Source organism: Rattus norvegicus, chromosome 3 (genome assembly GCF_021556685.1).
Source record: "Rattus norvegicus strain SHRSP/BbbUtx chromosome 3, alternate assembly SHRSP_T2T, whole genome shotgun sequence".
Lineage (NCBI taxonomy): Eukaryota > Metazoa > Chordata > Mammalia > Rodentia > Muridae > Rattus > Rattus norvegicus.
The window spans coordinates 92887499-92900275 of NC_141536.1; the positions used below are offsets into that span (position 1 = coordinate 92887499).

The window sequence follows — 12777 nt, forward strand, 5'->3', positions numbered from 1 at the left end:
CCTCTCTCTTCCCTGCCAAGGGTATTCTTGTTCCCCTTTTAGAGAAGGAGTGAAGCATTCACATTTTGATCATCTGTCTCGAGTTTCATTTGTTCTAGGCATCTAGGGTAATTCAAGCATTTGGGCTAATAGCCACTTATCAGTGAGTGCATACCATGTATGTCTTTCTGTGTTTGGGTTAGCTCACTCAGGATGATATTTTCCAGTTCCAACCATTTGCCTACGAATTTCATAAAGCCGTTGTTTTTGATAGCTGAGTAATATTCCATTGTGTAGATGTACCATATTTTCTGTATCCATTCCTCTGTTGAAGGGCATCTGGGTTCTTTCCAGCTTCTGGCTATTATAAATAAGGCTGCGATGAACATAGTGGAGCACGTGCCTTTTGTATATGTTGGGGCATCTTTTGGGTATATGCCCAAGAGAGGTATAGCTGGATCCTCAGGCAGTTCAATGTCCAATTTTCTGAGGAACCTCCAGACTGATTTCCAGAATGGTTGTACCAGTCTGCAATCCCACCAACAATGGAGGAGTGTTCCTCTTTCTCCACATCCTCGCCAGCATCTGCTGTCACCTGAGTTTTTGATCTTAGCCATTCTCACTGGTGTGAGGTGAAATCTCAGGGTTGTTTTGATTTGCATTTCCCTTATGACTAGAGATGTTGAACATTTCTTTAGGTGTTTCTCAGCCATTCGGCATTCCTCAGCTGTGAATTCTTTGTTTAGCTCTGAACCCCATTTTTTAATAGGGTTATTTGTCTCCCTGCGGTCTAACTTCTTGAGTTCTTTGTATATTTTGGATATAAGGCCTCTATCTGTTGTAGGATTGGTAAAGATCTTTTCCCAATCTGTTGGTTGCCGATTTGTCCTAAACACGGTGTCCTTTGCCTTACAGAAGCTTTGCAGTTTTATGAGATCCCATTTGTCGATTCTTGATCTTAGAGCATAAGCCATTGGTGTTTTGTTCAGGAAATTTTTTCCAGTGCCCATGTGTTCCAGATGCTTCCCTAGTTTTTCTTCTATTAGTTTGAGTGTATCAGGTTTGATGTGGAGGTCCTTGATCCACTTGGACTTAAGCTTTGTACAGGGTGATAAGCATGGATCGATCTGCATTCTTCTACATGTTGACCTCCAGTTGAACCAGCACCATTTGCTGAAAATGCTATCTTTTTTCCATTGGATGGTTTTGGCTCCTTTGTCAAAAATCAAGTGACCATAGGTGTGTGGGTTCATTTCTGGGTCTTCAATTCTATTCCATTGGTCTATCTGTCTGTCTCTGTACCAATACCATGCAGTTTTTATCACTATTGCTCTGTAATACTGCTTGAGTTCAGGGATAGTGATTCCCCCTGAAGTCCTTTTATTGTTGAGGATAGTTTTAGCTATCCTGGGTTTTTTGTTATTCCAGATGAATTTGCAAATTGTTCTGTCTAACTCTTTGAAGAATTGGATTGGTATTTTGATGGGGATTGCATTGAATCTGTAGATTGCTTTTGGTAAAATGGCCATTTTTACTATATTAATCCTGCCAATCCATGAGCATGGGAGATCTTTCCATCTTCTGAGGTCTTCTTCAATTTCTTTCTTCAGTGTCTTGCAGTTCTTATTGTACAGATCTTTTACTTGCTTGGTTAAAGTCACACCGAGGTTCTTTATATTATTTGGGTCTATTATGAAGGGTGTCGTTTCCCTAATTTCTTTCTCAGCTTGTTTCTCTTTTGTGTAGAGGAAGGCTACTGATTTATTTGAGTTAATTTTATACCCAGCCACTTTGCTGAAGTTGTTTATCAGCTTTAGTAGTTCTCTGGTGGAACTTTTGGGATCACTTAAATATACTATCATATCATCTGCAAATAGTGATATTTTGACCTCTTCTTTTCCGATCTGTATCCCCTTGACCTCCTTTTGTTGTCTGATTGCTCTGGCTAGAACTTCAAGAACTATATTGAATAAGTAGGGAGAGAGTGGGCAGCCTTGTCTAGTCCCTGATTTTAGTGGGATTGCTTCAAGTTTCTCTCCATTTAGTTTAATGTTAGCAACTGGTTTGCTGTATATGGCTTTTACTATGTTTAGGTATGGGCCTTGAATTCCTATTCTTTCCAGGACTTTTATCATGAAGGGGTGTTGAATTTTGTCAAATGCTTTCTCAGCATCTAATGAAATGATCATGTGGTTTTGTTCTTTCAGTTTGTTTATATAATGGATCACATTGATGGTTTTCCGTATATTAAACCATCCCTGCATGCCTGGGATGAAGCCTACTTGATCATGGTGGATGATTGTTTTGATGTGCTCTTGGATTCGGTTTGCCAGAATTTTATTGAGTATTTTTGCGTCGATATTTATAAGGGAAATTGGTCTGAAGTTCTCTTTCTTTGTTGGGTCTTTGAGTGGTTTAGGTATAAGAGTAATTGTGGCTTCATAGAAGGAATTCGGGAGTGATCCATCTGTTTCAATTTTGTGGAATACTTTGGATAATATTGGTATGAGGTCTTCTATGAAGGTTTGATAGAATTCTGCACTAAACCCGTCTGGACCTGGGCTCTTTTTGGTTGGGAGACCTTTAATGACTGCTTCTATTTCCTTAGGAGTTATGGGGTTGTTTAACTGGTTTATCTGTTCCTGATTTAACTTCGGTACCTGATATTTGTCTAGGAAATTGTCCATTTCCTGTAGATTTTCAAGTTTTGTTGAATATAGGCTTTTATAGTAAGATCTGATGATTTTTTGAATTTCCTCTGAATCTGTAGTTATGTCTCCCTTTTCATTTCTGATTTTGTTAATTTGGACACACTCTCTGGGTCCTCTCATTAGTCTGGCTAAGGGTTTATCTATCTTGTTGATTTTCTCAAAGAACCAACTTTTGGTTCTGTTGATTCTTTCTATGGTCCTTTTTGTTTCTACTTGGTTGATTTCAGCTCTGAGTTTGATTATTTCCTGCCTTCTACTCCTCCTGGGTGTATTTGCTTCTTTTTGTTCTAGAGCTTTTAGGTGTGCTGTCAAGCTGCTGACATATGCTCTTTCCTGTTTCTTTCTGCAGGCACTCAGCGCTATGAGTTTTCCTCTTAGCACAGCTTTCATTGTGTCCCATAAGTTTGGGTATGTTGTACCTTCATTTTCATTAAATTCTAAAAAGTTTTTAATTTCTTTCTTTATTTCTTCCTTGACTAGGTTATCATTGAGTAGAGCATTGTTCAATTTCCACGTATATGTGGGCATTCTTCCCTTATTGTTATTGAAGACCAGTTTTAGGCCGTGGTGGTCTGATAGCACGCATGGGGTTATTTCTATCTTTCTGTACCTGTTGAGGCCCGTTTTTTGACCAACTATATGGTCAATTTTGGAGAAAGTACCATGAGGAGCTGAGAAGAAGGTATATCCTTTTGCTTTAGGATAGAATGTTCTATAAATATCTGTTAAGTCCATTTGGCTCATGACTTCTCTTAGTCTGTCTACGTCTCTGTGTAATTTCTGTTTCCATGATCTGTCCATTGATGAGAGTGGGGTGTTGAAATCTCCCACTATTATTGTGTGAGGTGCAATGTGTGTTTTGAGCTTTAGTAAGGTTTCTTTTACGTATGTAGGTGCCCTTGTATTTGGGGCATAGATATTTAGGATTGAGAGTTCATCTTGGTTGATTTTTCCTTTGATGAATATGAAGTGTCCTTCCTTATCTTTTTTGATGACTTTCAATTGAAAATTGATTTTATTTGATATTAGAATGGCTATTCCAGCTTGCTTCTTCTGACCATTTGCTTGGAAAGTTGTTTTCCAGCCTTTCACCCTGAGGTAGTGTCTGTCTTTGTCTCTGAGGTGTGTTTCCTGTAGGCAGCAGAATGCAGGGTCCTCGTTGCGTATCCAGTTTGTTAATCTATGTCTTTTTATTGGGGAGTTGAGGCCATTGATGTTGAGAGATATTAAGGAATAGTGATTATTGCTTCCTGTTATATTCATATTTGGATGTGAGGTTATGTTTGTGTGCTTTTCTTCTCTTTGTTTTGTTGCCAAGACGATTAGTTTCTTGCTTCTTCTAGGGTATAGCTTGCCTCCTTATGTTGGGCTTTACCCTTTATTATCCTTTGTAGTGCTGGATTTGTAGAAAGATATTGTGTAAATTTGGTTTTGTCATGGAATATCTTGGTTTCTCCATCTATGTTAATTGAGAGTTTTGCAGGATACAGTAACCTGGGCTGGCACTTGTGTTTTCTTAGGGTCTGTATGACATCTGTCCAGGATCTTCTGGCCTTCATAGTTTCTGGCGAAAAGTCTGGTGTGATTCTGATAGGTCTGCCTTTATATGTTACTTGACCTTTTTCCCTTACTGCTTTTAATATTCTTTCTTTATTTTGTGCATTTGGTGTTTTGACTATTAAGTGACGGGAGGTGTTTCTTTTCTGATCCAATCTATTTGGAGTTCTGTAGGCTTCTTGTATGCCTATGGGTATCTCTTTTTTTAGGTTAGGGAAGTTTTCTTCTATGATTTTGTTGAAGATATTTACTGGTCCTTTGAGCTGGGAGTCTTCACTCTCTTCTATGCCTATTATCCTTAGGTTTGATCTTCTCATTGAGTCCTGGATTTCCTGTATGTTTTGGACCAGTAGCTTTTTCCGCTTTACATTATCTTCGACAGTTGAGTCAATGATTTCTAGGGAATCTTCTGCTCCCGAGATTCTCTCTTCCATCTCTTGTATTCTGTTGGTGAGGCTTCTATCTACAGCTCCTTGTCTCTTCTTTTGATTTTCCATATCCAGGGTTGTTTCCATGTGTTCTTTCTTGATTGCTTCTATTTCCATTTTTAATTCCTTCAACTGTTTGATTGTGTTTTCCTGGAATTCTTTCAGGCATTTTTGCGATTCTTCTCTGTAGGCTTCTACTTGTTCTCTAAGGGAGTTCCTCACGTCTTTCTTGAAGGCCTCTAGCATCATGATCAAATATGATTTTGAAACTAGATCTTGCTTTTCTGGTGTGTTTGGATATTCCATGTTTATTTTGGTGGGAGAATTGGGCTCTGATGATGGCATGTAGTCTTGGTTTCTGTTGCTTGGGTTCCTGCGCTTGCCTCCTGCCATCAGATTATCTCTAGTGTTACTTTGTTCTGCTATTTCTGACAGTAGCTAGACTGTCCTATAAGCCTGTGTGTCAGGAGTGCTGTAGACCTGTTTTCCTGTTTTCTTTCAGCCAGTTATGGGGACAGAGTGTTCTGCTTTCGGGCTTGTAGTTTTTCCTCTCTACAGGTCTTTAGCTGTTCCTGTGGGCCTGTGTCTTGAGTTCACCAGGCAGGTCACTTGCAGGGGAAAAGTTGGTCCTACCTGAGGTTCCGAGGCTCAAGTGTGCTCGTGGGGTACTGCCTAAGTCCTCTCCGCGGCGGCAGCAACCGGGAAGATCTGCGCCGCTCTTTCCGGGAGCCTCTGTGCACCAGGGTTCCAGATGGCGTTTGGTGTTTTCCTCTGGCGTCTGGATGTGCGCAGAGTGCAGTCTCTTCTGGTTTCCCAGGCATGCCTGCCTCTCTGTAGGTTTAGCTCTCCCTCCCACGGGATTTGGGTGCAGAGAACTGTTTATCCGGTCTGTTTCCTTCAGGTTCCGGCGGTGTCTCAGGCGCAGGGGTCCTGCCACTCCTGGGCCCTCCCCTAAGGGAACCCGGGAACCCAGAGGCCTTATACAGTTTCCTCTTGGGCCAGGGATGTGGGCAGGGGTGGGCAGTGTTGGTGGTCTCCTCCGCTCTGCAGCCTCAGGAGTGCCCACCTGACCAGGCGGTGAGGTCTCTCTCCCACGGGGTTTGGGAGCAGAGAGCTGCTGCGGGCCAGGATCCGTGGGTGTGGGAGCTTTTAACTCTTTTCTTCTATAGATTGAATTTGGAATTGTAACACGAGCTATGGAAATCTTCCTGGCTCCTAGCACATTCACAAAATGCACCATGGTGAAGAAAACAATTGATTTCTTAGAAGAAAAATGTGCTATTTACTTGTGAAAACTCCATCTTAGCTCTACAAATATTTATGAGTTGTAGGGAGGCTCGTGTTCACAGAACCACCAGACTGCCTTGCTGTGGACTCATAAATCTTGGGAGCCCTGTCTGATTTTGATTTGTTTTGCAGAAATGTTAAAGGGATGGAGCTTGTGCCTCTCATTTCTCAGATTGTGTGGCTTGTTGACATTTGAATTTTCAAAATATCAAGGATTCTTCCGAAGTGATTCATCTGAGTCAAGGGCCCGCACTGTTGTCCTTCAGTGATGGTTGCTGATTCAGAACTGAATGATAAAATTAGAAATGCCAATGGTTTTCACTCTGCCTACTTTAAAAAAACCCATCCTTTCACTTCTGGCTTTTTAATGTACAAATTAATGTGATAATTAAATTTGGTACGGAATGATTTATTTGTGTTTTAATTTTATTCTTCTGCACAAAACCGGATGAAGCGCAGTAATAATGTGTGCATCAGGGAATGGCAGAGATCTGAGCTCTTTCTGGTCAGGTACCCAGGTCTCATGTTGATTGACAGCCAGTGCCAGAAACACCGATGATTGTGATGGTGATTTGGGGCTGGAAATAGCTTCTTCCTAGAAGTGATACATGTCACTTTCTCATAGTCTCTATTGATCAAGGCTGGTCTTATATCCAAATCTAAGCTCAGAGTTAGGAAACTCAATTATCGGTAAAGCTAATATGGTCAATAAGTGATGTAGAAAGTGTCTTTCAACTCTAGAAGTAGTTGCTTCTCAAGCACATTGACAGTGGTCATGAGAAACATTTGCCTCAGTGAAAAACACTGTAGCAAGAATTCATTTTTATATGTATGTGCTTTTAATGCTTTCCAATAGTGTATATTTATTAATGGTATTTTTGAGAAATTTGTAAATTAAGATAATTGTAGGTGTAGATGCAGGTCTGAGAAATAATGTAGCGGGGTTGTCTTAGTGAGGGTTTCTGTTGATATGACAAAACACTCTGTCCCAAAGCAGCTTGGGTAGGAAAGGGTTTTTCTCAGTTCACACATTCCAATTGCATCATGAAGGGAGCCGAGAACAATAATTCAAAGCAGGATCATGGAGGTAGGAACTGAAGCAGAGACCATGGAGGAGAGCTGCTTACTTGCTTCTCAGGCTGCCATCTATACACCCGAGGACCTAGGGGTGGCACCACCCACAACAGATTGGGCCCTCTCACATTAATCACTACTTAAAAGAATATTTCCACAGGCCTTTCTACAGACTAACCTTATGGAGGCACTTTCTCAATAAAGCTTCTCTCTTCCCAGATTATACTAGCTTGTATGAAGTTGACATGATTATACTAGCTTGTATGAAGTTGACATGATTATACTAGTTTGTATGAAGTTGACATGAAAGTAGACAGCAAAATTCACCCTTGTTAACACAGAAACACATCATTATTCAACCTTTCTTTCCTTGTTTGCCTCCATCATCTCATATTATTACCAACATTCCAAATTTAATTTTTTTAATGTTCTTACTTTTCAAATTTTTAATTTTTATTGGTTATTTTATTTATTTACATTTCAAATGTTATCCCCATTTCCAGTTTCCCCTCTACAATCCCCCATCCACTCCTTCCTCTCCCTGCCTCTATGACGGTGCTCCCTTACCCACCCACCCACTCCTGCCTCAGCAGGACCTAGTGTTCCCCTCTCCTGGGTCATCGAACCTCCACAGGACCAAGAGGCTCCCCTCCTAGTGATGCCAGACAAAGCAATCCTCTACCTGATATCTAGCAGGAGCCATGGGTACCCCTGTGTGCTCTTTGGTTGGTGGCTTAGTCCCTGGGAGCTTTGGGGGGGTCTGCTTCGTTGATATTGTTATTCTTCCTATGAGGTCACAAACCCCTTCATCTCCTACAGTCCTTGCCCTAAGTTCTCCATTGTGGTTCCCGTGCTCAGTCCAATGTCTGGCTGTGTACTTCTGCCTCTGTATTGGTCAGGCTTTGGCAGAGCCTCTCAGGGTACAGCTATACCAGACTCCTGTCAGTAAGCACTTCTTGGCATCAGCAATAGTGTCTGGGTTTGGTGTCAGCAGATGGGATGGATCACTTGGTGGTTCAGTTTCCTTCAGTTTCTGCTCCACTCTTTGTTCCTTTATTCCGGGAGAACTTCTGGATTAAAAGCCCCACAGTCTTTAAAAATTCAAACATTTTTATAAGTTCTCTTTAAAATATCCAAAGTCTCTTTCAAAGTTCAAAGCTGCTCTAAAATATCCAAAGACTCTCATAAATATCTTGAGTTTCTTAAACATAGGTCCCTGTAAATCAATAATAATAACAACAAAATAAATTAAATACTATCTTACTTCAAGAGGGAAGAATAAGGGTGTATTCAGACCAAACCAAAACCAAAGTACGATAGTAGAATGCTCAGTGTAGACTACTGAGACTGTCAACGGTTCTCCTCAGCACATTTGCACACTAGAAAGGCTTTACCTGACTATACATGGACTGACCCTGGACTCTGACCTCATAGGTAGCAATGAATATCCTAGTAAGAACACCAGTGGAAGGGGAAGCCCTGGGTCCTGCTAAGACTGAACCCCCAGTGAACTAGATTGTTGGGGGGAGGGTGGCAATGGGGGGAGGATGGGGAGGGGAACACCCATAAGGAAGGGGAGGGGGGAGGGGATGTTTGCCCAGAAACCGGGAAAGGGAATAACACTCGAAATGTATATAAGAAATACTCAAGTTAATAAAAAAAAAAAAAAAGAAAGGCTTTACCTGATGGTTGCTGCTATCCTGGACAGCCATTTCACCACACTGGCGTTTCCAAATGCTGCACTCCACTGCACCTGTAAGGAACTTTTACCTGTATTCTTTCCTAGGCTCTCCCTTTACGGACTCTGACCCTGCCACATGGTGTGTCAACCCTCAGCTTCTCTCCATGACCCCTTCAGGGACTTCTACTGCTCCTGAGACTGCACCTTTACTGATATCCTCTTCTGGCCTTTCACAGTGTCAAACTTTGCTGCTCTCCATGACCCCTTCATGCCTTCAAAACCAATACCATCTGGGAAAATCTGAAACCTCCCTCTGGTCCTCAGCTTCTCTGCTGATTCTAAGGAAACACTTCCCAGGATGATTTCCCCTCAGTGATGCTGGTCTCTTCTTAGCCACGGCTAATTTCTCAACACCAATTAATCAGTATCATCTGTAGCAACAAAACAAGTTTTACATTCATGGTTCTGGCCTCTCATTAATCACGGCTGATTCTTCAGCCCCAGCTGACCAGAAACCATAGATTTATTAATTCAAAATATTAAACATCTTCTTCTCTAGAGTCTTTAAGGGACTCAGACTTCCTCTTGTAACTTTACAAGATAGACCTCTATCATGAGCAACTCTCAACGCTCTTAGCTTCCAACAAAGCAACCCACTTGAACTCAAAGTACTCGACGGCTTTTCCAGCTCAAGTTCAAATGCTATGACAATCTTCCTCAAAACAGTCAGGTCTGCCATAAAATATATTCCATGAACCTCTTACCAATATCTGCCTTAGTGTTCTGGTTGCCATGGTAAAACAGCATGGCTAAAAAGCAAACTTCATTCTACTTTATAGTTCCCATTACAGTCCCTCATGGAGGGAAGTCAGGGTAATAACTAAAGCAGGAATCGGTAGCTAAGAACTGATGCAGAGGCCATGGAGGAGTGCTGCTTCCTTGCTTGCTCTTCATAACGGACTCGCTCAACTTCTTTTCTTATACCATCCAGAGTCACCTTCCAGAAGTGGCACCACCCACAATGGACCACGCAAACATCATCAATCAAGAAAATGCTCTACAGACTTCTCTATAGGTAAACTGATGCAGGCATGTTTTTTTTTTGAATTAAGTTTAATTCTTTCCGGATGATCCTAGTTTATGTTAGGTTGGCATAAAATTAGCCAGCCTAAGGGATTTTGCACCCAACTTATCTCCTAGTCCAAAGGACACTATTCTGCAAGACTGTTGAATACTGTCACAAGCAGAAGAACACAGACATTGATGCCCACCTGCCTTGTCTGGAGTTCTCCTTTTACTCATGGTCTCTTGCTTCTATGCAATCTAATCACTTGTGTGCGTCCCCACTACTAAGGCCACTTCTAATTCTGCCGAGAATGTTCCTACTGACCTGTACAGCCACACCAAGTTCTTTCTGCCACCATTATCCTAGCAGCTAATGTAGTCTCTATTTCAAAAACAAAACAAAAAAAATTGTCACCTCAAAATGCTATTTACCCGCATTTACATAGTATGCGATGTTTTAAAGTTAATATTTTGATTCAGAATAAATCTCTGGCAATCCACTTAAGTTGTTGAATTTATAAATGTTATTCCTTTAAAAATTTTCTTTCTCCTTTTTGCCTTTTTATTTTTTCAACAATTAATTTGTTATTTACTTTACATCCAGATCACAACCTCCCCTCCTCCTTTCCTCCCACTTCAGTCCTTACAAATCCCTCCTGTGATTTCCCCTCCCCTTCTCCTCTGGAAGCTCCCTCTCCCCCTTTACCACCTCACTCTGGGACATCTAGTTCCAGCAGGACTAAGCACATCTTCTCCCACTGAGGCCCAACCAGGCATTCCAGGCAGGGGAAGGGATCCAATGACTGGCAACAGAGTCAGATACAAGCCCCTCTGCCCTCCCTCAGTCCCGCTGTTAGGTGTCCCACATGAATACCAAGCTGCACATCTGCTACAAATGTGGAGAAGGCCTAGGTCCATCCCCTGCATGCTCTTTGGTTGGTGGTAATTTTTTTGTTTTTTTGAAATAAAACGTAATTATATCATTTCCCCTTTTCTTTCTTCCCTCCTGTCATTCCCGTGTAACTCTCCTGCTCTTTCTCTCAAATTTGTGGCCTTTCCCCTTTAACTAACTAACACACTCACATGCACACACACATGCACATACGTAAGCATGCAGCCTTTGCTCAGTCTGCAAAGGAGGAGACTGTAGTATGCCTGCCCTCCATGTTCTCAGTATTTTTATAATTATCTGTTGAAGGTCTCTGGCTCACATGAAAAGCTGCTTTGAACATTTGTGTTTAGGGTTTTATATAAAAATAAATTTTTATTTCCCTGGCATAGAGGCCCACCATTGGAACTGCTGCATAACGTGCTAATTGCATGTTTACTATTGTACGAACTGCCAAACAGTTAGTCAGAGGATCTATACCATTTTACACTCCCACTAACAATGTGTGGATGATTCACCACATGCTTGCCAGCACTTAGCTTTGTCATCATTTTATTTTAGCCATTCTGGTAAAATGCATACCTATAAACACAATGACAGCTCATTCTCGTCTCAATTTGTATCTTCTCACTACCTAATGAATTTAAACATCCCTTGAAGTGCCCACTCTTTATTATTTGTTCTTTTTGTGGAGGCTTGAACATCCTTTACATATTTTAAATATAAGGTCTTTGTTAGATATTTGATTTATAAACACTTTCAAGTGCTACATATCTGTGGTGGTTGGAATAGGAATGCACCCCCCCATCCTGCCCCCATTGACTGAGGTTTAAATGTTTGGCCTATAGGGAGTGGCACTATTAGGTGTGGCCATGGTGGAGTAGATATGGCATTTTTAGAAGTGTGTCGCTGTGGAGATAGGCTTTGAGGTCTCATATGCTCTAGTTATACCCAGTATGGTTCAGAGCCTCCTGCTGCTGCCTGAGGATCAAGATGTAGAACTCCCAGCTCCTTTTTCAGCATCATGTCTGCCTGTATGCAGCCATGTTCCCACCACAATGATAATGGACTAAACCTCTGTAATTGTAAGCCAGTCCCAATTAAATGCTGTCCTTTATAAGACTTGCCCTGGTCATTGTGTCTCTTCACAGCAGTGAAACCCTAAGACAATATCTATTCCTTCCCTTTTAACCTGTTCTTTCAAGGGGATAACTTCTCAACGTTAATGACAACTGATGCATAAATTTGACTATAAATTTTTCCTTTTTTGAACAAGTACTTTTTTTTTTTGACCAGTAGCATTTGGTTTTACCTTAGATCTCTGGACTATCTATTCCCTGGTTCGTGGTCACCCAAGTAGTATTGAGTATGGGGTCCATCTCATGGAGTGAGTCAAAGTGGACATTGCTTGGTTACAAGCTTTGTGCCATCATTGTCCTAACATATTTTGCAGACAGGACAGATTGTAGATAGAAGGTTTTGTCATTGCTTTGGTTTCTGTGTTTCTTTTTTGGTAGCTTTCAGAGTACCTTCCTGTACCAAAGATACCAGAACACAGGGGCGAAGGTTCCACGCAGATACCACTTGATGGCTCCACGTTCCGTGAAATTTTGTGCTGTTGTCTTCGGTAGTGAGGCTTTGCTGTCAGTTCTTGCAGAACCTACTCTATTGGCAACAGCCTGGATTGTTTGGTGATTTCAATGGGACCATCAACTCAAACGGATGTAACCCAGGTTCAGTACTGGGAGCTTTGTTTGGTGACAAGAGGTGTTAGTTTCCATCATTATTTGAAAACTTCATTAAGATTGCCTTCATACGGTTTAGAAAATTTTCACTACATTAGATTTTCACACCATCACTCAAGTACTCCTTAATCCTAGCTGTTTCTCCCTCTCTCAACCCCATCTCCCCTTCCAATCCCCACATGATTATCTGGTTCTTGTCCCCCTCACTCCTAGTTTACCCATAAAATAGTCTCTTTCTCTATATCTAACATCGCTGAATCTTCAACTGTAGCTCGGTTATTATTTATTTAGTGGCTAATGACCATATATAAGTGAATACATTTTTATCTTTTTGGGACTGTGTTTTCTCACTTGGGATGCT

At 41.3% G+C, this 12777-nt stretch overlaps 1 long non-coding RNA gene across 3 annotated transcripts in view; it reads left to right on the forward strand.

Moving 5' to 3' along the window:
- The window catches only part of LOC147995622 (LINE-1 retrotransposable element ORF1 protein-like), a 93869-nt gene that overhangs the window by 41585 nt on the left and 39507 nt on the right, over positions 1–12777 (forward strand). For all 3 annotated transcript variants that reach the window (XR_015683704.1, XR_015683705.1, XR_015683706.1), the window contains exon 2: positions 9709–9792. This is a non-coding gene — a long non-coding RNA (LINE-1 retrotransposable element ORF1 protein-like). The remainder of the gene's footprint in view (positions 1–9708; positions 9793–12777) is intronic.